The 23,766-nt window shown below is 40.7% G+C and overlaps 1 pseudogene; it reads left to right on the top strand.

Moving 5' to 3' along the window:
* LOC149258946 (uncharacterized) overlaps positions 1-23,251 on the top strand; it is a 110,507-nt pseudogene extending 87,256 nt beyond the window's left edge.
* Positions 23,252-23,766: the final 515 nt, after the last annotated feature.

The following is a 23,766-nucleotide window of genomic DNA, read 5'->3' as shown; positions in this document are numbered from 1 at the left end:
TTTTTGATAATAAAATTAATTAGCAATCGTGGAGGAACATCAACCATTACCTAGTCGTTCAAGGAAAAAAATGAGTAAATCGCCTTTTCCGCCCGAAGCTACTCCTATTCGGTCAAATAGGTCTCGCTTAACTGAGTCAAATACATCAAGAACTCCTAGTTCTTCATCTAAATTATCTGAATCATCCATTTTGATAAGTACTGAGACTCCAGTTACTCCAACTATTTCTGGTAAATCCATTTCTGAAGAATAAGTTTCATAATTACATGAGTACATTATCACTGATCCTAGTGAAATAGTAACTGAAGTTGTTCAACAACAAGTTGATCCTCAACTTGAAGTTGTTCAACAACAAGTTGATCCTCAACTTGAAGTTGCTCAACAAGAAATTACTTCTGAACTTGAATCAGTTCAACCAGAAGTTAATCTAGAACCTATCACAGTTCAAACAGAAGTTACATCTGAACCTGAAGTTGTTCAGGAACCTCTCTCTGAAACTGTTGTTCTTTTACTCGAACATCTAGACTTCGAATTTGAACATTCAGAAGTTGTTACTTTATCGGAAGACGATCAACTGGTTACCCCTCAGACATCAGTAACTACTGAAGCTTCCACTTTATCAACAACAGATGTCTATTACGGACTAGATGGTGAAGTTCTTCTACCTGGTTTAATTGCTATCGGGGAAGAATTGGAAGAAGATTCCACACCTGGAACTCCATTCCATTTTGGAACCGAGCTTAATATTTATCCTTATACTCCTCATTTTACTACTCCTTTTGATCCTGCTTCTTTTCAAGTACTTGTCGATTCTTTAGGACAACTTTTGGGTCAATTAACTATGGCTAAACAATTGTCAACATCCCAGACTGTATCATCTGATGCAGTTATGGCAGAATCTTCTGTCACAACCTCTTCGATGTTTTCTACTACACCTGAGTCGCACCTATATGGTGAATCATCCGTCTCAGTTGGTTACCAATATTTATTAGGAACCCACTCATGGGTTGCTTCTACACCATGGTCATCACCCATGTCCTCAACTTGAATTCTACCTTGTTCTTCTTTAACGGGAACTCAACAGTTGAACCCTACATATCAATATCAAACTGGGCAATCTAGTCAACAAAGACCTATGTATCCTTTACATACTGGATTGCTGCCATATGGAGAGAAATATGTTTATTCACCTTATCCTCCCTGTGACACAGGCAAGTTCCCTCTACGGACAGAGGCAACCCCTCTAGCCCTAGAGTGGGTCTGTTCACCACAAAGACAATACCAAAGACAATTTCCTTAGAAAGTTGGTGTTATGAAGGCCTACCCTCAGTTCGTCATTCAATGAAGTCCTCATCGGGTTGCTCTAGCTCTTGTTCCTCTAGTCACTTATACCTAAAAACAACACGTAGAGAAACACCACAAACACAATATAAAATGACCAAACAATCTACTTGAAAGGTCAAGGAACCTCAAGCTCTCGACATACAATCCAACATACGATATAGTAAACAAGCCATTGATTTGTATTAATATAAATCAAAGTAAAACTTACAACCAAGCTTTGATGTCATAAGTCTCCTTGAAGGGTCCCATCGGCATGTCTCCGTAAGCTTTCACTTGTGAACCATCTCCCAAGGGAACAAATGACTCTCTCTTTAGTTCAAAAGATTGATGCTAAAAATTTCTCAAACCAACTCTACTCAAACATATCTCAAGCCAAAATACATGTGAAGCTACTTCCACACTCCAATAAAACTCTCTACCTCTACTCCTCTCTTAGGAACCTGAAGCTACCAAATTACATCTAGATATCATCAAGTTACATCTAAGCTAGATGATCTCATTCATGGAGGAGACATTTATAGGAGGTAGAGGTTCCATAAGAGATGGGAGGAAGAGCTTATCTCTTAGGGAGGTTGCTCAAAAGGTGGAACAACTATCCCAAAGGAGAGAGGCGAGCTCCTTTGACCCAACAACCAGCCCTTGGACCGCCCATGAAGCAGTTTCATCTCGAAGCTTTGTCGAGTTGTTTAAAAACTTGCCAAAAGTAGATCTTCGTGGGTGAAACACAGGGATAGAGTGACGACTTCGCTAGGGCTAGTGCAAAATTGACCATCTTCACGGGTAAGACAACTAATGACCCACGATGACCCAGAAACTTACATAAAAAGGGGTCAACTTCAGGGATAATGAACTGAGACATTCTTCCTGAGATTATAAGGAAGGTATTGACACATAATTAGCAACATGTCACAGAAGAGATGTCAATAATATGGACCAGCAATATCCGGGATCAGGGAATGCGGGGTCGGTGACAAATTACTATGTAACAGATGCCCCCTAAAGCATGAAGGCCGAGAGAGTGGGAGGGGTGAAATGATTTACGAATCCATAACTGAAACAGAACATCCTCGTGGAGAACTTGCAAACGCAAGTACAACTGATATCTCTGATACATGAGTACATAGTGAAAGGAAATACATGTTTATAAGGCATGGGCGCAACCATCCAGAAGATAATCATAAATGGTTTGTGGTATGGACATGGCCATCCAATCAGAAAGACCTCAAAAACGACTCAGGTATGGTGGTAGCATCCAATCAAAAGATTCATGTATGAATCAATCCGCATAACCTAGATTTGTGTCTGAGCCCAGGGTCTTGAATCCCAACCTGATCATGGTACAAATTCTAATATGCGAATAAATGTGCTGAAGTCGAGCATACTAGAAAATCACTTGATTATTGGCCAATGATGTAAACCGTTAACAAGTGCGAGAGAGACCACCAGTAATTTCAATGGTTTTCAAGGTACTGCTAGTACAATCCACAAAGTGTGAAGAATGATCTGAAGTCAAACAATTGTGAAATAACTCGACTGAAGACCAATGATGCAAGCCTGTTGGCGAATGCGAAGAACTTGCCATTGAGGCATGTAAGCTCTAAGGTACCAGAAAAGTGTCTCTAGATCAAGTTCCCAGATAATGAGCTAAGGTCGACAGGAAGTGATCAGTCGAAGGAGGGCCATGATGTTTCCCACATCATCGACGCAAGAAAAAGGAACAAGATGAATGTGGATGAGACAGAGAACCTGAGAAAGGTGTGTAAGGCTACAAACTGCAAAAGGATTAAGCTCTTGAACATATCGGCGACACGACTCTGGAGTTTGGCAGCATTTTGGTACCAAGGGATCAAAGGTCATGATGATGGAGCAAGGATCAGATGGAATGAGGCAAAATGAATAACCCAAAACCCGAAAGGCCAACGATAGAACGAGGATATCCCAACCCGACATGAAGCAGAAAGAGTGTCGATGTTCAAGAGCGACAAGCTGCCATAATCACTAACACAACCAACATAATGTTTCCAAATTTCCCCCACCATTTTTGGCGAGTACCCCAATTATTTTTGAAACACAAGCTTGAAGGGGATAGCATATGCTTGTAATATAAGTTTTTCCTTCGGACGAATCCGACCTAGTAATTTTTTAACAAGCCCTAGGAAGGAGAAGCTCGGTCTCATCATGGTGACAAGTCCAATGTGTCAGGGTTTAACGAGTCCAACATAGGTAAAACTCGGAGTCCTTTTCATGTTTAGAGAGTTTGAAAAAGACATGGAAAAGAAAACTCCAAAGGTCCCTTTTCGTAAATTTGTCCCTCGAATACGAAAAGGTAGAAAACAATATCCAAGGGAACCTATTGACGATGATAGATCAACGCATACATTTTTCGTAAGTAATCTATCCAGCCTGTAAAAGGGGTAAACTTATACTGGGTAGATGACGCTTCGTAGCCTTTAACGAGTTCAAAGCAACAAGAGCTCAATGATCTTTTCATGTTTCGAGAGTCAGAAAAGAGCTTAAAGGTGACTCCAAAAGGGACTTTTTTGTGTTTTTACCGAGTCCGAAAAAGTATAAAATATAACTCATGGATTCATCACTACAGTTCATGGAAACTTGTCATTGCACAAAGACAAGTGTAAGATCTGTTTTCGATAAAAAATACATGAAATATTCAAAAATAGATAAAAAAACCCTAATTTTACAAAAGGCTTATAAAAAGAGTCATTAGGTAAAAATCAATTTACTTTTCATTGTTTTACCTTGGAGTGAAAATTTTACCCTTGCACATTCATGACTTCAACGGTCGACTGGAGGAGGATCAGAACCTTGTTGGAAAATTCGTCCGGTCTAGGTAGGCACTACATGATTTCCTGCATTTTTAAATAGATTATGATTCATTTTTGGTGGTATTAGCCGCCACTTAGGAGGGTTTTAGGGCAAGCATATTTGCGGCGGTCGTCGCGAGTCGCCAGCTCGGGACCGCGATGACCCAAAATCTTCCATGGGGAGAAAACAGGGTCTTTGCGACTGTACACTGAAAATCTGCGAAGATCTCGAATTTTCTGAATGATGGATTTTGGCTCGGCACACCTATTAGGAAAACATGCGCGACGAGCACCAATATTCAATTTTTCTCAAAAACTAAGCAATTTTATGGAATTTTAAGCACAAATGGAGCACTTCTGATCACCTATGTGTGTATGCAAGATAAAGCCATGGTGATTGAGTGGAAGGAACGGGAGCACGCTGGTGATGATGAATTAGCCATGGGGGATCAAAACTGCCTGGACATGCTCCGGAATTACGAGCTTCTGAAATTATTCATGGTTCCATGTCTGAGGGCGCAACCAGACCTACTCCAATATCTTGTAGGGGCGTGGGATCTGAATGAGAGGAAATTCAACGTCTGAGGGCAAGAGCTAGAGATTGAGTCAACAAACATTTATTTCCTGATAGGGTTGTCACGGAGGGGGGAAGGCCCCGCATGACTGGGACTCGTATCACTGGAGAAAGCATGCATATGCTTATGGGAAGATTGTGTCAGGAGGTAGAGAAATCAAATAAGGGCAGAAAACTGAAGATTGCAACAGCTAGAGACTTGTCTTTTCGAGTTCTCCTCTCTACCATCACTAGAGCAGCTGGCTCATAGGCCGCACACGAGGCCACCAAAACCCAACTCTGGCTGGCAGCCAACTGTATGGATCCCACCGTCTTTAACTGGGCCGAGGCCATAGCAGATAACTTAAAATGAAAATTAACAAAGTGCCAGTGAGGGGGCATCAAACAATTTTGGTATGGGTCTATTCTCGTATCATTCATCTTCGAGCGTATTCCTATCTTCCAGAGACAGGAAGCAGTTGTGGCATGGCTAACTCCGCGGGAGCCACAGATGACTTTGTGGGCGATGCTAATGCCCCGAGGAGGCGGGGGTCAACATATGTCATGGAGACCCGAGTTTTTCGAATAACCTGATTTCCAACTAGTTGTTGTCGAGGATTGGCCATATGTCGAGATAGACTTCAAGAGTGATCCAGATTTAGTACTCCCCCTGGAGAACACTGGGATAATAGAGGTAACAAATTCATTTGTTTATTTTTTAAAGATTTTGTAATTTTTATCATTTTTCATATATGTTATGATCATTATGCTTCAATTTTGTAGATTTTGGGTCGAAAAGGCTTGCCAGTTTGTCTCCGATTGCTCGAAGAGCTGAGCGGGAGTTCGAGATCCCTCCCCCTAGTGGAGATGTAGAGGACGAGATTTCCCATGACTTGGAGGGGTTGACAGAGGGGATCCCAGACTACACGAGATTTTAGGATATCCCTCGATGGTACCAATGACACACAGCAGGGGTATCAGGTAGGATTCACCGACTACTTAGACGTGTCATCCAAGTAGTCGTGTGTTATAGAGAGCACCACACAGATTAGACTCCTAGGTTTAATTTCTGCAATTTTGAGAGACATGATGTCTTGCGATGTAACCCAAACATATTTTTTTTGAACACTGCGATGCGAAACACTTGATACACATATATATACCTATGTTTTGCTATATTGACTTATTATGTCTTTGATGATTATTTTTACAAATGTCACAAATGTCTATCTAACACATGATTTTCCAATGCATCAGTTAATGTGTTTAGTCTTCTAGGAATATGTTGATATGTAATATAATCAAAATTCCTTTCCGGTAAATGAACACGTAAATACAACCTTAAAATTTGAGGGTTTCTAATGGAATAATGCCCGATGAGTTGAAGAACAACAAGCTGTGAATCTAGATTCACGATCAATGTGCGAATATTGAGGGCAACAGCCTCATTCAGTAATTTAATGACTGCACTATATTCAACAACATTGTTCGTAGTACATCCTAGAAAAACACCTTGAAGATCTACCAACTCACTGTGAGGATCGTTGATAACCCATGTTATGGAGGAAAGATTCCGAGTATTGCAACAAGCACCATCAGAGAAACTGACATAAGGTGCGACATACATCTACATAAGAAGAAAAAAGGACATAATAAGTGACAAACACTTACACACCAAGCCAAACATGTACAAAATGAAAAAAAAAAACACTTATGTACACAACAACGCACAAAATACTCATGTATAATATTTCTTGAGATAAAGCCCATTCCGGGGCTTATCTAAAGGGTTTCCTTCGTAGTCAATTAGCTCATAGGCCCCTTTTTGCAAAACATATTTGACAATATAGGGCCCATGCCACATGGGTTCAAATTTGCCTGCCCCCAGCTTGTCATTAGCTTGATCATATAGCATGACTAAATCCCCGTCTGTGAAAGAACATGGGTTGACTGTCTAATTGAAGTGATTTTTCACTCTCTTCTTCTGTGCTTCAATGAATAAAGAAGCAAGTTGACGAGTCTCATCAAACCGTTCTAGATAAAGAAGGTATTCTTCCACTGGAGTAATATTCGGTAGCAATTCGATAGCTAATTTGAGGGAAGGGATTTAGCATTCAATCGGAAGGGTAGCTTCCAGACCATAAACAAGTTGAAATGGTGTGAATCTGGTCGCATCCTTAATTGAGGTACGGTAGGCCCATAGAGTGGAAAACAACATCAAATGCCAGTTGGACTTGTGCATTCCAATGGTACGCTGAAGCATCGTAACCAACACTTTGTTTATTGCTTCGACTTGGCCATTGGATTGAGGGTAATATGGTGTTGAATGATCATGATGCAAGCCTAACTAGGTTGTCAACTCAATCATCATATAACCACGGAAATGGGAACCATGATCAGTGACTATAGCCTGAGGGACTCCGTACCGAGTAATTACATGATTGAATAGAAATTGCACAGTTGTATTACCATCGTTATACAATGTAAGCATTGCTTTGGCCCATTTCATAAAATAATCGACGACAACGATGATATACCCATGCCCCCCAGTCGAGTGAGGGTTACAGGTCATAAAATAAATGCCCCATTTAGGAAAAGGGCCGATGGTAATGACAGGATGCAAAAGGGAAGGTGGTGCACGCCTCTTCTACTGGTAAATTTGACATGCGTGACAGGAGCGGACAACCAGAATGAAATCCTTGAAGACGGATGGACAAAAGTAACCAGCACGAAGAATATTTTCGGCAGTAGCATAACCAGACATATGACTACCACAAGCGCCAGAGCGACAGTCATTTAAGACTTTTTCAGCTTCCTCGAAAGTCAGACAGCGATGGAGAACTAAATCAACACCGAGATGGTATAAAGTGTCTCCAACCATACGATATGGCTAAGAATGGTGGCAAATGTGTCACCGAGCATCCTTAGACAAATCAGGGTGGAATGAAGACGTCTGAAGGTAAACAATATTATCACCATACCAGGGATCGAGGGTACTGATCAAGAAAAGCATGTCGTCCGGAATGCGATCCTCTATCCGAGAGGGAGTGGAAGCAGATGGTAATGAGCAAATCAACTCAGCGAAGACCAATGACTTCTTAGACTTGGAAGTGGTAAAATCCAAATCAAACTCTTGAAGGATAACAATCCATTTTGAGTATTTCCCCCCCAGCAATTGACACCGCAGAATGTATGTCATCTGGTTGCAATTTGAAATCACGGTCATAGTGCGCAACAAAATGTAATGACAAAAACTATGGATAGTTTGAACAACTGCCAAGGCCAACTTCTCGACATAAGCGTAGTGAGTCTCGGTGTCAAGAATGTTGTGGCTAAGATAATATATGAAATGCTCGGAACCATCGTCGTCATCTTGGACCAGAACCATACCAACGATATTATCAGCGGCAGTTAGATAAAGCGAATAATCACGATGATAGTTGGGTGGACACAATAGGGGAGCAAAAACAAGAAGTGTCTTGAGCTGCTCAAATGACCTTTGGGTGATGTCATCCAAAATAAATGGACTGTCACGCTTAAGGAGACCCATGTAACCCTTAGCAATCTCGGCGTAGTTAGGGATAAAACGACATAGGAAATTAGCCTTCCCTTGCAAACTCTGCAACTGATGCAAAGAAGCAGGAGGCAGGAGATTCAGAATAGCTTCGACCTTGAGTGGATCGAGACGAATACCCTCCTTAGAAATGAAAAACCCAAGGAGTCTTCCAGATTCGACGCAGAAGACACATTTATGCAGATTAAGATGGATATAGTAATGTCTACAGTGAAGAAAAATCTGGCGGAGGTGGTTCGGATGGTCTGTGCGTTTAGCTAAATGAGCCAGAAGGTCATCCAAATAAGGCTGAACAATGTGTCTGATTTCATGAAAAGCATAGTACATTGCTCGTTGGAAAGTTGCACCGACATTCTTCAGACCAAAAGGGAGGGTTTTGTAAGAAAAAGTACCCCACGGACAGATGTAAGCAGTTTTGTGCTGATCGACAGGCGAAATATTGATCTGGTTGTAGCCAGAAAAGGCGTCCATGAAAGAGAATATCTCACTCCTAGCACAGTCGTCGATAAGCTGATCAATAAAGGGAGTAGGATAGTTATCTTTCCGACATGCACGATTGATGTCACGATAATCAACATAAACCCTAATAGTTCCTTGCTTCTTGGTCATAGGTACAATGTTAGATACCCAGTCTGTCAGTGGAATAGGGTAAATGAACCCAGCTTTGAGAAGTTTTTCAACCTCTCCCTTAATGGAAGCTACCTTTCTCGAGTGCACAGGATGTAAATGTTGACGAACTGGTTTCGCATCAGGATACGTAGGTATCTCATGTAACACAATACTCATATCAATACCGAGCATTTCTTCATACGACCAGGAGAACACGCCATGAAACTCTCGGAAGAGATTGGTGTAAAGCTAGATGTCTTCAGGAGAACAAGTCACTCCAATGTGAATATTTTCAAAAATCCCTGGTTTAACAGAGATGTCGATGGGCATTGTTTGCGTAATATTTCCCATATTCTCTTCAAAAAAGACCTCATGAGCGAGGATGGGTGTCTGAAGCGACTGAGAAGGAACATGGGAAGAAAAATTGTCTAGACAGGAAGTCATGGCCCCATAGCCTGGGAGAAATGAGGAACGATGATGATTATCAACCCAAGGAGGATCCTCAAAAGACATAGTCTCAAGAATAGCATCATTAGAAGGAAATTTCTCTCGTAACGGATCCAAAGAAGCAATATCTCCAAGCCAAGGGGATTGCACATATGTCTTGAGAGATCTACTCGAAGGAGTAGAGTCAGAAGATGAAACTGAAGCCGAAATGATTTCAACATAGTCGAAATCCGCAGGGCTCAATGGCATAACATCACCCCATGAATCCACCTGATCGAAGGGGGGAATCACCCATGGATTAGGATTGATGGAGATCATATTGACAAAGGCGACAGTAGGAGGTGGGAGTGGAAAAATACCCATAAGGGTAGGATCTTTAAAGAGTCCAACACCCACACTCTCATAGGGAATATTGGTATGCTCCACAAATGGAACATTTTCATCCGAGGAAGAAGAAACGGAGCACACAGAATAATTATGAAGCCACGCCATGCATTGCGTAGGTCCAACTTCGACCCAACAGAAGGTTGTAAGTCAGATTAGCATCAACAACTTCAACTTTGACGTCGACCGTTTTCCCTTCTAAGGTGATAGGCAAGCACGGGAGAATGCCAAATGGATGAGAATCTCTTCCATCAAATGCTTCCAAGGTATTGGGAGATTGACTCAAAGTTGGGGAACCGACGGCCTTCCAACAAGCAACATACATGATGCAAGTTGAGGCTCCTTCAACAATAACAGTGCGATGAATATTCTTTGAGTTAATAATGACTTGGATGAGAAAAGTGATTTGATGAGGCAAACATAGCACATGATTTTCAAGATCGAATGTAATTAACTTGGAATTAGTCGGATCAATACCACCAATGGTGGATAGTAGAGACTTTCATTGGGGAGGACAACTCTGGAGAACCTCCAATGCGGACATAGCTGAAGGAGCTTGGGCTAGGTTTTCGACAATACTATAGTGCTGCACAGTACGAGCATTGGGATTATAGGAAGATTTCCGAAGAACTCCCTTAGTAGGTGGTCTAATGACAAACTCGGTGTTGGGTTGTTCAATATGAAGAGGGCCAAAACTAGACGAAGGAACGTTAGAAGGAACTTTAGGTTCCTTCCAGGTGGATGGAGCATAATCTTTCGATCGAGCACTCACATGAATAGGGATAGTCCCAACCATAAAGGCCTTGGAACGAAATGAGGAAGAGGAGTGGTGTTGGTCTACCACCATTTGAGTTTGCTGGGAGGGAAAAGGCTCTTTAAGTACAACAGGAGTCCCCAAAGTCCCCTTAAGCAAACGACTAACCTCAGACCATCTAGGACAGTCTTTAGTGTAGTGATCCTCATCACAGATAAGACAAGGATACTTAGGTTTGCATTTAGAACCATCATCGATAGGAGTCTTAGGAGGTTCTTGCTTTGGTGCGTCAGCCTTATTTTTACCTTTCCCTTTCTTCTTACCTTTCGAAGTTTTTTCTGTCGTGGTGGACTGAACGACGTTAACTTCGAAGGTTTTCCTAGAATTAGAGGAAGACTGAGAAGCATTTTCAACAGGAGCAGTAGATTTTTGCTTCGCAGGAGTCGTGGAAGACTTTCGAGAAGATTAAGACACGGAACCAATAAGAACATCGACTGAAGGCGTTGACAGGGCTTTGGAAGTGCTAGGTCACGTAGCATCAGGTAAGACATCATAAAGTGTTCCAAATTGGGAATATACCAAATCAAGATACTGAGCATGCACGATGGCTTGCTCTTCAGTAACACATGCCCCCATAGCAATATCTCGGGCTATCAGACCGAAAAAAGAGGTAGTAAACCAGTTAGTCAGTGGCTGATCAGGGATCCAAAACTTAATCAAATAGCGCCGCCTTCTCCATTCATGAATATGATCAGAGATATGGGTAGCCATGTCCTATTTCAGAGAAGTTAGGAGGTGTGTTCCCATTTGATAGCGAATCAGTAACTGAAAATGGGTAATAAATGCCATCGCAAGAGAGTTAAACTCTTGGAAAGTTCCACGAGCGAGTTCAATATACCATTTCGCAGTGGAACCAGTAAGAGTCCTCTAAAAAAGACGGAGACAGATAGAATCGTCAAGCCAGGAATTAGATGAACACCAAAGGTGATAAGTCATAACATGCACTTGGGGATCCTCTCTAGATTTGCCATCAAATTTAGGACAATCACCGGGAATCTTGGTCGGAACTGGTGGCCAATATGGATTATGAAGTATAGGGTCATTTGTCAACTTCGACACATCGGGTAGTTCCAAAGTCGCAAGAAAAGGTAATTGAGGGTTGAAAGACATCATGGGCCTTTGATAAGGGCTAGCGTTAGGGTTCCAACCAGAGCCTTGTTGTCCCCATGGATTTTGTCCATAAGGGTTATAGTTGGGCGGATTAACACCATAACCTGGTTGTTGACCTAAATTTTGACCGCCAGCAAACCATTGGTTACCAACTTGACCAACAGGGGCAGCATATGGCTGCTGAAAATTCTGATAAGGATTAACTTGAGGTTGTTGATAGTTCTGATACGGAGTACCCTGAGGTTGCCCTTGGGGTTGCTGAGGTACTTGGAGACTGTATTGCGGCTGAGGTCCAAACTGTGCTTGGGGCCCAGGTTGCATCTGATAAATAGGTTGGGCTTGGAATCCAACCCGAGTCTGGGGACCTGGTTGAGTTTGGGGTCCAGCCTGAGTTTGGGGACTGGGTTGAGCTTGGGAACCAGCTTGCGTATGAGTTCCAGGTTGACTAAGAGCTAGATTGACTTGACTAGATTGATGTACTTGTTGGAATTGCGGCTGATCCAACTAACCAGAAGGTTGGCCTTGTTGGAATTGAGGTTGACCTATCTGACCAGAGGGTTGGCCTTGCTGAAACTCAGGCTGTCCTACCTGACCAGACGGTTGTCCTTACTGGGCAACAGGTGGACCTTGCTGGAATTGAGGCTGACCTAGTTGACCAGAAGGTTGCCCTGACTAAATAAAGGAGGAACTTGTGGGGGCCAAAGGTTGTCCCTGAAAGGGTTGTCCTTTCAAACCTGAAGGTTGTCCTTGAAAAGGCTGCCCTTGCAAGCCGGAAGGTTGTCCTTGGGGGCCGTGATAAGTAGTGTGATTCCAGGAAACCAAAAGCGGAACGTAATTCTAAACTGGGACCCCTTGAGGAAGAGACCTAGTGTAATAAATATGAGCTACACGTTGATCATAGTAGTGCGGAGGGTTATGTGGAACAGACAACGGTTGAGAACCTAGAGGGTTATGAGTCGGATTTTGAAGAAAAAACAGACACTGCTCATATGACAATCCTGCCGAAACGGAATTCAAAGATATCGATAAATTACCCGTAGGTTGACCAACTCTGGAAACCAGAGGTGAAGGACCGCTGCCAGCGGGTCCAAAGGATATCCCAGTAATAGTAGTAACTACTGACGATGTGGTAACTGCACTAATAGAAGGAGCTGTAGATGCCACACACACGGTGGTATTGACGGAACAAATGTAACTGATGTAACCTGCATATGAGGAATGGAAGTCAAAACTGACTAAGTAGACATGAAAGGTCCTGAAGTTGGAATTGTAGTACAAGACCATACAGAGCTCTGATGTAGAGATGTAGAACCAAGTATGTCAGCCAGAGCGCAATAGCGAAGTGGTAATGACACATTTCGAGTGGTGTGGAAAGGGAAACCTTCCGGAGGAAACTGATGTTCCCCGGTTGACACAAGGATCTCTTGACTGCTAATGGGACTTGAGTCATCCATATCGAAAGTGGCCATTGGAATCAAAGCACCAAGAGGAGTAGATGGGAGGTCATCATCTAAGAATTCCCAAATGTTAGGAGGAGTCCAATTGATATCAAAAGGTTCCTCACCTGGAGCTTGAGAGGCAAGAGGCTGAACACTCGGAACAATAGGAAGAGTACCAGTAACAGATGATACCTCAGAAGAGACAGGAGAAAGGGGCTCTCTGCCACTTGGTAAGGACGACAGATTCGGTGAGTCCGCCAGGATGGCCTAAACTCAAAGGTTAGGGAAAAAAGATATAATCAATAGGGTTGCAAAAAAACTTTCAAGATATAACTCACGATGTGGCCAAGATTAACATGTAAGATGTTATCACAGACAAATAAATTTTATGACATCAGAACGAAACTTTGCCTTTTCATGTTTAAAGAGTCGAGGAAAAGGACAAAAGATGACTCTAGTCTCCTTCAAAGTTTAATTAGCTTGAAAGGACAAGTGCTCAGATGATCCTTTTACTTTTAAAGATTCAAAAAGAATCAAAAGTGACTGCTCTAGAATTCTAGGCAAAGGGTTTACCAGACAAATCATAAAACTGCATATACACCTTAGTAATAAAATGAAAGAGAAATCACCGAGGACTTCCCGTACGACAGTCAATCTTCCTGAATGCTGTGTTCGGTGTGTTATGATTCGTAAGGCAGTAGACTCGGATTCCTATGGCTAATAGGATGATAACCTAGTGGGGTCTCCCAACATATATGCGACGGTACAGGGAGCACAAATCCATACTAGTATCTATTGAATCAAAAAAGGAGGAATCACCCAACCTTAGTGAAAACAATAGCAACTAGGTTTAATGATGCCGGAACATGTCTCTAGCCTAGACCTCTAGATATGTGAGCATTAGGTTCCAATGCATTTTTAAGTTTATTCAATAAATTTTAACAGTTAATCTTGAATTAAGTCTCGGTTTTAAGGCCCTATCGAATGTATCTTCAAAACTCCTAGAATGCAACTAAATGAGCAAAAAGACCATTCTCGTTGGATGAACAACTAGCTAAGGAAGAGTGAGAGGTTCAATGCACAACAATTGAATGGCAAGAAAGCAAACCAATCAAGGAAAAAAGGAATACTTCTACCATTTACTCAAACTTGCAAGCAATCTAAACAAGAAAATGGAAAACACACTTTTTGCTTTTCAATGTCTTAATCTCAAGAATCTACTAATGAAAAAATCGTCTTTCAAATCTTAATACAAGATGAATGCAATTTTTTATTTTTTCAAATAAATGATAAGCAACTAAATGAAAAATGAATCAAAAACTCAAAACTAAGGAGATAATTCTTTTTGCAAAACTGGAAAGCTGTCTCACTGACTGGGAAGAAATGTAATCTCTGCCAAGTGAACGAAGGAAACCACACGAACAAGACATGAAAGCTTGGTAACCAAATGTCACACACCAATCAGGAAGATGGAAAATAGTGAATAGGAAGAAGCCTCAAACAAAGTCAGAGATTATGCTAAGCACAGCCTAAAGATCCCAATGAATGAGTGACCTAAGCAAACCAATCATTCAAGAAACCCTAAGGTAATTAGGTCACACGGTTCAAGAGGAAGGATTTCAAAAGACTTGAAACCCGGACGAAAATCCTAACAACCAACACTTTTGATACAATAAAGAGGCAAAAAATAAGCTCAGAGGATAGAACACATTGCCCAATCAACCAACAAACTTCAATATTTGAAACTTACAGGAATCGTCGCGAGTATAAAATTAACAGCATGCGCCGACAAAAAATTGTCGCACCCCTCTAACTAAGCACTTTGAGACGTCATCGTGAAAGTACACCAGTTATCTGTGCCGAGCTGATTTCAGGACTCGTTGCGACTGTTAGACAATTTAATCACGCCAGATAGTAAAATGCGCAACCCAGAAGACAGCGCAACGCGACTACTTCATGACTGTCAGGATATAAACATCGATGACGTCAGATTAAAGGAAAACAAATGGAAGTTTTGCTAAGGCAAGGCCAAATCTATCACTCATGAGAGTGGGAAGACTATAGTAGTAGTCCAACAACTTCCAGAATAGAGCATGCTACCCGAACAATAAAGGAAACAATAAACAAGCAAAACCAATCAACACAAAAGACAAAAGACAAGATTCCCCATTATGGTCTCCAACTTGTGACACAAGCAAGTTCCCTCTGTGGATAGAGGCAACCCCTCTAGCCCTAGAGTGGGTCTAGTCACCGCAAGGACAATACCAAAGCAAATTTCCTTAGAAAGTTGGTGTTATGAAGGCCTACCTTCAGTTCGTTGTTCAATGAAGTCCTCGTCCGGTTTCTCCAGCTCTTGTTCTTTGATCCGAATTGGATCCTAAAACACTCTCCAAGTTTTCTTGATTGTTTCAAATTATGCTAAAAGATTCAAGTCCTAGGAAAAGATCAAAGTTATGAGAAGGAACCCTCGTAACAGTTGCAGTTGTGGCCAGAGCAGAGCAACGAGGACCCTCGGTCGAGCGCACAGACCGTTGGCCCATGGTAACGCGCACTGGCGCAAACTGGCAAAACGGGAGGCCAAATCAAGAAACGAGGGTGGTTTCTAATATGAGATTAGTGCTAATCGTGTATCGCAGGGCGTCCCCCTCAGTGAACGAAAGCCCTGAAGTGCCCAGACCCAAAATTGCTATAAATTTCAGAAAAGTAACGTATTTGGTTCTGTAGCACGAGATTCCACAAACCGGTAGGATCTCAGAAGGCCTCGAGGTGGTAAGAAGTTTTGACTGAGTTCCACTCGATGCCACAAATCGAGCGACACGCGTCTGGCGGATGAGAGAGAAAACCGACCGCATTGGATGAGTAAACATCGTGCGACTTGTTCGCCCAATATAAAGGACGACCGTAGGATCTGGGGGGCCTAGATCAACGATAGAGATGCATCCCGATGACTGACCGGATTTGACAAGTCAAAAAGCAAGATGATAGGGGATTTGAAGTCTGACATGGATGATGAGTTGGCAAATGATTCATGATTCGCGGGTGATCTTGAAGCAAACGAAATTAACGGCCATTCAAAAATGATTCAAGGAATCTGACACCCAGTTCGTTGGGAAATAAGTGGCCACCTCCCTGTGAGGCGATACCCAGTGATGAGGATGCAGAGCAGAGCAATTCGAATGGACAGAGGTAAGGAAACCAGAAAGTTGGGAAGCAGAAATGAACAGTCAAAAGAACAGATTGGCTTTCAAGCCATGACCTGACAAAAGCAGAAAAAAACACACAAAGAGGCAGACAAGAGTTAGCTAGACGCAGGAAGCTAATAGTAGAGAACAGAGAATAGAAGCCAAGCTAACCTGAAGGCAACATCGAGCCCAACAGAGCCAAAGAGAGTCAGAGAGTCTGTGTACTCCAATGAAGGCTTGAGAGGTTCAAGTAAACTCCTCGGCATAGGCCTGTCATACTACTGTGACCCTTAGAGGTTGAGTTTCAGTAAGGAGAGTCTGTGCGCTCCATTCCTACTAACTTCATTGTATTTAGTGAGTCTCAAATCGAGCTCACTATTGTAAAAACTTTTCTTGAAAACATAATAGGGAGGCCACCACTGAAAGGCTGGACTAGGAGACCTAGCCCAAGAGCATTGGGTGAACTCCTTATTAAACTTGTTTTGTTTACATGTTTGACTGTTATGTTTTCTCTGATTGCCTCAGTGTCTATGTATTCTAACAATCTTATCTATCCCCTGCATAAGTAACATAGGCACATCCATGCACATTAGTCTATAATACCTTTAATTCTTTGCCTTGGATAAATTCCAGATCAAGTGGTATCAGAGCTCTAGGTTACTAAGGTTAGACAAGATTGTGCTGGATTTTGTTGTTGAATGCTAGCTAGATCAAAGCTTAAATTAGGAGAAGGAGAGTTGGCTGAAACTAACCTGAAAATTGGAAGAGTTTATTCTAAGAGGAAAATGTCAGAAGAAAATCCCTTGGAATCAGACCCCCAGTTCATGGATAGTTTTATGACCCTGAGATCCATGGTGGAGGAAATGTATAGGGACTTTAAGAAAAATAGAGATGAAGATTCATCAAACTCCAAACAAAACAAAGGAGTAGAATAATCTCTCCTCCATGACCACTCTAAAGGCAAAGGGAAAGAAGAAAAATTCCTCATGCCTCCTAATAGCCCTGAAAATAAAAAGAAGACATCTTTGATTAAATTAGATGTTAAATTTGATTTACCAATATATGATGGAGAGTTGCATGCATAGAAGTTGGATAATTGGATCAGACAGATTGACATTTATTACAGAGTGCAGAGCATTGACTTAGATAAGAGTAAGATTCAGCTGGCTAGCTTAAGCCCTGGAGGCACTGCCTTGGTATGGTGGGAAGGCAGGACACAAGCTGACATGAAGAAACATGGTAAGATTCTTTCTGTTTGGAGTGAATTTGTTTCTGTAATTAAAAATCAATTCTATCCACTAGCCTACATGTAGCAAGCCATGATGAGCTGGCAAACTCTTCAACAACTAAAAGGGCAAAGTGTACAAGGTTACACCCAATAATTTAGGAAAATATCTTTGATTCTAGGAATTTCTTTAGACTCACCTAAGACTCTGTTGAAGTATATAGGTGGTCTACACAGCTACATGAGGCACACTATCCTCATGTTTAATCCCACTAGCATAGATGAGGTATCCGTTCAAGCTACGCATCTAGAAGTTAGAGGTAAGAATGGGATACCAGAAGTTGGGGGATCATCCAAACCCACTGTAAGAAAAAATAAGGAGAAAAGAAAACAGAAATGGAAAGAGAGTAAGACAAACACTGTACAGAAAAGTAAGTATTCATGCATTCACTGTAAGAAGGATGGGCATGATGATGAACACTGCTAGATTCTGCACCCAGAGCTAAAACCTAAGAAGTTCGAGGGTAAGAAGAAGAAGATTGCTGCAACTATTTAAAAGGATTTGGGGTCAGACTCAGGAGATGAAGCAACAATCACAACCACATGTATAAAAGGTAAAAATTCTGAAGCATCTACTAGTAATTCTGCACAATCTACTGATAATGAAGAAAATGAGAGAAAAAGGCATGAGCTTTTTCATATTCGAGTTATTTCCAATCATCAAAGGATTGAAAATTTGTTTGATAGTGGCTCACAAGTAAATTTAATTTCTAAAAAAATTGTAAAGAAGTTGGGATTACTAACCACACCTCACAAGAAACCATATTCATTAGGTTAGTTATGTGATAAAGCAAAGCTACAAGTGACTAGACAATGTAAACTTAAGTTTTCTTTTAGGTCAACATTTGTAGATGAGGTTGAGTTTGATATAGTCCCTTTGGATATATGTGGAATTGTTTTAGGAAGTACTTACTTGTATGATAGAAAAGCTATTTTCTATAGAGCTGAGAACAAGTATCTACTCGTTAAACATGGAATCGAATATATTGTAAGAGCTCATAAGATCAAGAATAATTATACTCTGATAAACTCAGGGCAGATGAAACAAATTGTAAATTCATGCAAACAATTTTTAATGATGGTTGTAAAGGAAAAGAAATCTGATAAAACCAATGTATTTGAGGGCTATGATGCTAAACAACAAGCTGATTTAGAAAATGTTGTTTCAGAATATGATATATTGTTTCAAGAACCTAAAGGTCTACCGCCCAAAAAGGAAATAGTGCATGATATTAATTTGCATCAAGATGCTCCATTGCCTAACATCGAAATGTACAGGTTGTCCGCTTTAGAGAATGTAGAAATCAAGAAGCAAGTACATGAGCTGCTCGAGAAGGGGTTCATTAGACCTAGCACATCACCATGTGGGTCTCCAATTGTTTTGGTGAGAAAGAAATATGGCTCATGGAGAATGTGCATTGATTACCGAGCACTGAATAAGATAACAATAAAAAATCGTTATCCCCTTCCTCGCATAGATGATCTGTTAGATCAGTTGAAAGAAGCTGTTTATTTTTCCAAGTTAGACTTGCATAGTGGCTATCATCAAGTAGAGTTGCAGAGCAAGATGCATGGAAGAATGCTTTCAAAACAAAGCAAGGATTGTATGAGTGGCTAGTTATGCATGTTGAAAAGTGTGCAACAAGAAATGCTTGTTGAGAGTGCAACAAGATGATGGAGCTTAGTGAAAAGAGTCGCCTTCACTAAGTGGGCCCGCAGGCTATTTTTGGCGCAAGTCTATTTTTAGACTATGTCTATTTTTAGACATATGGATCATGTCTATGGATTGCAGGTTGCTGTTTATGGATGATTGGTCAAGTTGGGAAAAATAGATGGACTTCTATTTTTGATCACAGTGTGAGTGATCAAAGTCTATTTTTAGACTGGCTGTCAAAAATAGAAAAGTCAAATATTATTGTCTCATAATAATATTTGGACTATAAACTTGATCTTATTCTCTTGGAGCACTTCAGTTTGAGCTACAGAGGTGGCACTTGCAGCTGTGAGAAGGAAATATGCTTTTCTTATGAGTCAATTGAGTTGTTGCATGCATGACTTTAGTTAGAACTCAATCAGTTGAGTTTGGTGGAGTTGATTGTGGAGTTGATGGAGTTGTGTTCAGTTTGACTTGGTTAAACTAGTTGTAGTTAGTATAACTGCAGATATACTAATGATGAGTTGCTAAAATAATTATTAACTCATGATGCAACTAATGAATACATCAGTTAACTCAGTTGCATGTCAATGCATGTTCAGTTCAACAGGGACAGGTGGTAGAGAATCAGATTGCTATCAGTTGTGACTATAGTTGTGCACCAGATCTTGCACAATCAAGGGATTGAGTATGCCAATGAGTTTGCTCACGTATTTTCCCAGTATTGTAGCCTTTTCTCACGTCCAACAAAGTGTGAGTGATTATTTTGAGGTGAAATACGAGTTTGGCAAGCCATTCTCATCAGTTCTTGAGCAGGTATTGAGCAGTGGTGGCAGGCAAGCAGTGGAATAGATTTGGAGATCAGATCTTAGCTGTATTGTGTGTAACAGGTGGAGCTGGTACTGGATTGCTTGTGATAATCATTGTACTTTGTAATGTTACATGATTCAATCAATATAATATACAGATAGTTGGGGTTTTTAGCGAGATGCTTTCCCCGGGATACATACTGTGTTAATGAGTTTGATTGATGCTTCTATGTGCGCCTGTGAATGTTTCTGCTTCTGTAAATTGATGATCAACGTAGAGGAGATTATGTATTATACATGTTTCGCTTATAATTGTATGATCAGGATAATCTCTAATTGAATATGTGTCATATTATTAAAAATTTCTACAATGCCTTTAGGCTTAACTATTGCTCCTGCTACTTTCATGAGAGTAATGAATGATGTACTTAGACCTTTTCTTGATGATTTTGTTATTGTATATTTGGATGACATTCTTATATTCAGCAAAACGTGGGAAGAACATTTAAAGCATGTTAAGTAGACACTAGATGTTTGAAAAGAAAAAATATTTATGTTAAACTCTCAAAATGTGAATTTGGCAAAACATCTTTGAATTATTTGGGACATATAGTAGGGGGTGGTTAATTGAAGATAAATCCCTCTAAGGTTGCAGTCACTGTAAACTGGCCTAAACCCAAATCTGCTACAGAGGTGAGATGCTTCTTAGGAGTAGCACAATATTGGAGAAAGTTTATTTCTAACTTTTCCTTAATTGCAGCTCCCTTACATGCTTTAACATGATTGAACAAGGTGTTTCCGTGGGGAGGCAAATAGCAGAAAGCCTTCAACACCTTGAAAGAAAATATTAGTACAGCACCAGTACTAGCACTATTCGATCCTCAAAGACCATTTGAGATTGAAATAGATGCCAGTGACTATGCCATGGGAGCAGTGTTGATGCAGCACGGTAAACCCATATGTTATCATTCTGAGACATTTAATTCTACAGTAGTTAACTATCCCACATATGATAAAGAGTTGTATGTATTAGTACAAAGTGTGAAAAAGTGGAAACATTACTTAATGGGAAAAGAGACAGTTATACATGCTAATCATCAACCACTTCAATATCTACGCTCCCAAACTAATTTGTAGCAATCAAGACACTATAGATGGATGGGTTTTCTACAACATTTTCATTTAGTCATCAGATATAAAAAGGGCATACAAAATAAAGTTGCAGATATGTTATCCAGACCAATTATAAATGCATCTACTATACTTAAGCATAATTCAGTATTGCATGAGAGCTACATTGAACAATATGCTCAAGATATAGATTTTAAAGATGTATATGCAACTTTAAATCAAGGCAAATGAGTAGAAGAATTGGATTATCATGTTAAGGACCAACTCTTGTATCATTTTGGGAAGCTATGCATTCCAAAAACTGAAAGAGTAAAGATAATTTGAGAAGCACACACTTCTCTAATATCAAGTCACTTTGGTGTAAGTAAAACAGTTGCACAGCTACAAAGATTTTGTTATTGGTCAAAAATGAATGAGATGGTTTCTAGATATGTAAGAGGGTGTTAGAGTCGGTCTTTACATCCCTCCGTCAGAGATCATTTCTCTTATTTTATTTCATTTTTAGGTGTCTCTCTCGATTCACTCAGCTGCATTCTGCTACGGGCATGCCATAATCTGACGGAAGGGTCTTGTCATTCATTACCCCTCATGCCTTATCCATGTTGGCTCAGGTCTGTTCATCAAAATCAAGTTTTAAAGTCACTTACAGTCCTGTTTCAGTTTCTTGATTAGCAAGAGTCATTTCAATCATTAGGTCTAGGGTTAGTTAATTTTGTCTTCAACAATGTCCAACAATGCCAGTAGACCCACGAGGGAGGTCCTTAATAAGTTTTCATTTCCAGTATTTTCATCATCATATGCTCGACTATGACTTTTCTTCAAAACTCTGTTTTGAAGAAAATTCGTCATTTCGTTTTGTAATAAATTGCCATGTAATTTTCAAGAGTTTTTCAGTTGTTGAATTCTCCAGGCACAACCTTGGTCTTCCTTTGTCAAGACATGCCACTATCCCTGCAAAAATTGCCAAAATAAAACATCATTCAAGCCAAAAAATAAAAAAGGAAACAAAAAGACAGAGTTGTATTAATTGTGAAAAAATTGCCAAGTCAAAACATTACAAAGTGGGTTTGTGAGAAACAAAAATCAAATCCGTCACTATAAGATATTCTCTTTATTTAGAAACAACCATTTGCATTCAAAGGTCGATTGAAAGCTGACTCAAAGTGGTGAGAGGGCGAAACTGTAAATTTCCAAGCCAAAGTTGTGTTTAAGGCCGGCGCGGCGCACTGGGGAGGTGCAGCGCATTGGGCCTGCCACGCAGCGCATACAGCCAGAGGCCCGAAATTGCTCAAAATTCCTCTAAATTGCTAATAAGTCGCATGGATTTTCCAGGGATAACAGGCCTAACTCATGTTACTGCAATCATAATCATGGATATCCAACATCCTGCGGTTCAAGCAATAGTATTAACAACGGCCATTGTTTTCACCACTGTAATCATCTTAAAATAAAGGCGCCCCTGCATTATCTGTAGTTTGAAAAATAAGCACGTTGTTATAACAGGAGGATCAAGCGGCATTGGCTTTGAAATTGCAAAAGAAGTTGTTGTACAGGGCTCCTACGTCACTTTGGTAGCAAGAAATCTCTCTAATCTTCAAAAGGCAGCTGAAGAAATCCTTAAAGAGGGACACTATGATTAGGATAGGATCAATGTCAAGGTTGCAGATATAAGTGACTACGAAGCAATTTCTGCAGCCATACATGAATCCTCTGAGTGGAGGCCACTTGATATTCTTGTATGCAACGCTGGGGTTACTCGTATTTCTTATCTGGATCAGCTCCCCATTGACAGAATCGCTTCCACAGTCCAAACCAACATAACTGGAATGCTCTATACATTGCGCGCGGCTCTTCCATTGATGAGGCAGAGGAGCAACTGCCATTGTCGGTTGGCTCTGGTATTCATGGGCTCGCTTGCTTCTCTGTATCCCTTGTATGGCAGTGGGCTCTACACTACAACTAAATATGCTCTGAGAGGACTCGCTAAAACTCCAAGACTTGAAACTCTTGCCTTACAACATTGGTGTCACCTTAGTTTGCCAGCTGGGATCATTCATTGACACGTTTTCCCCTTTATTAAAGGCAAAAGCTTAGTTCAAAACCATTTTTATTAAGAATTAGTTTTTATTCAAACGGAAAAAAGGAAAGCGAACAGTCAAAGACCGAACGCCTAAATATAAAGCATAGATATCTATCATAGCAAAGAAATAGGAACATATGGTCTATTTCTATCTTCAGTTGCGACTCAAAGGGATTTACAGCTACAACTTCCGCCTCTCCATTGGTCATCAACAAATTTGAGTAGAAAATGTAACGCTGCTTATCTTCAGAAAAGATGATTGGCTCCTGTTTGTTAATGATGTTAAACAGCTCCCTATCTTGTGTCGATCTGTTTTCCCACCTCTAAGCTTATTTAATATAGGGAAAATCATTTTGTAATGGTCTGAGTTCTGGGAAAGGTGTGGAAGAAGAACTCAGCACTTCATTGTACAGTTTGGCCAGGAGATTAATAAAATGACGCAGCTCTGATTCATGAGATTCATGTGGTATGAGTTTAGCATATGTTTCTTCTTTCTGTTTCATGTATTTTGTTATGTTTTACTGTCCAT

This window comes from Pinus tabuliformis, chromosome 6 (genome assembly GCF_031772625.1).
Source record: "Pinus tabuliformis cultivar Carrire ecotype Pingquan chromosome 6, CPIR1, whole genome shotgun sequence".
NCBI lineage: Eukaryota > Viridiplantae > Streptophyta > Pinopsida > Pinales > Pinaceae > Pinus > Pinus tabuliformis.
The sequence above is the reverse complement of the archived record's forward strand: the minus strand, read 5'-3'. Positions and strand labels throughout refer to the sequence as shown.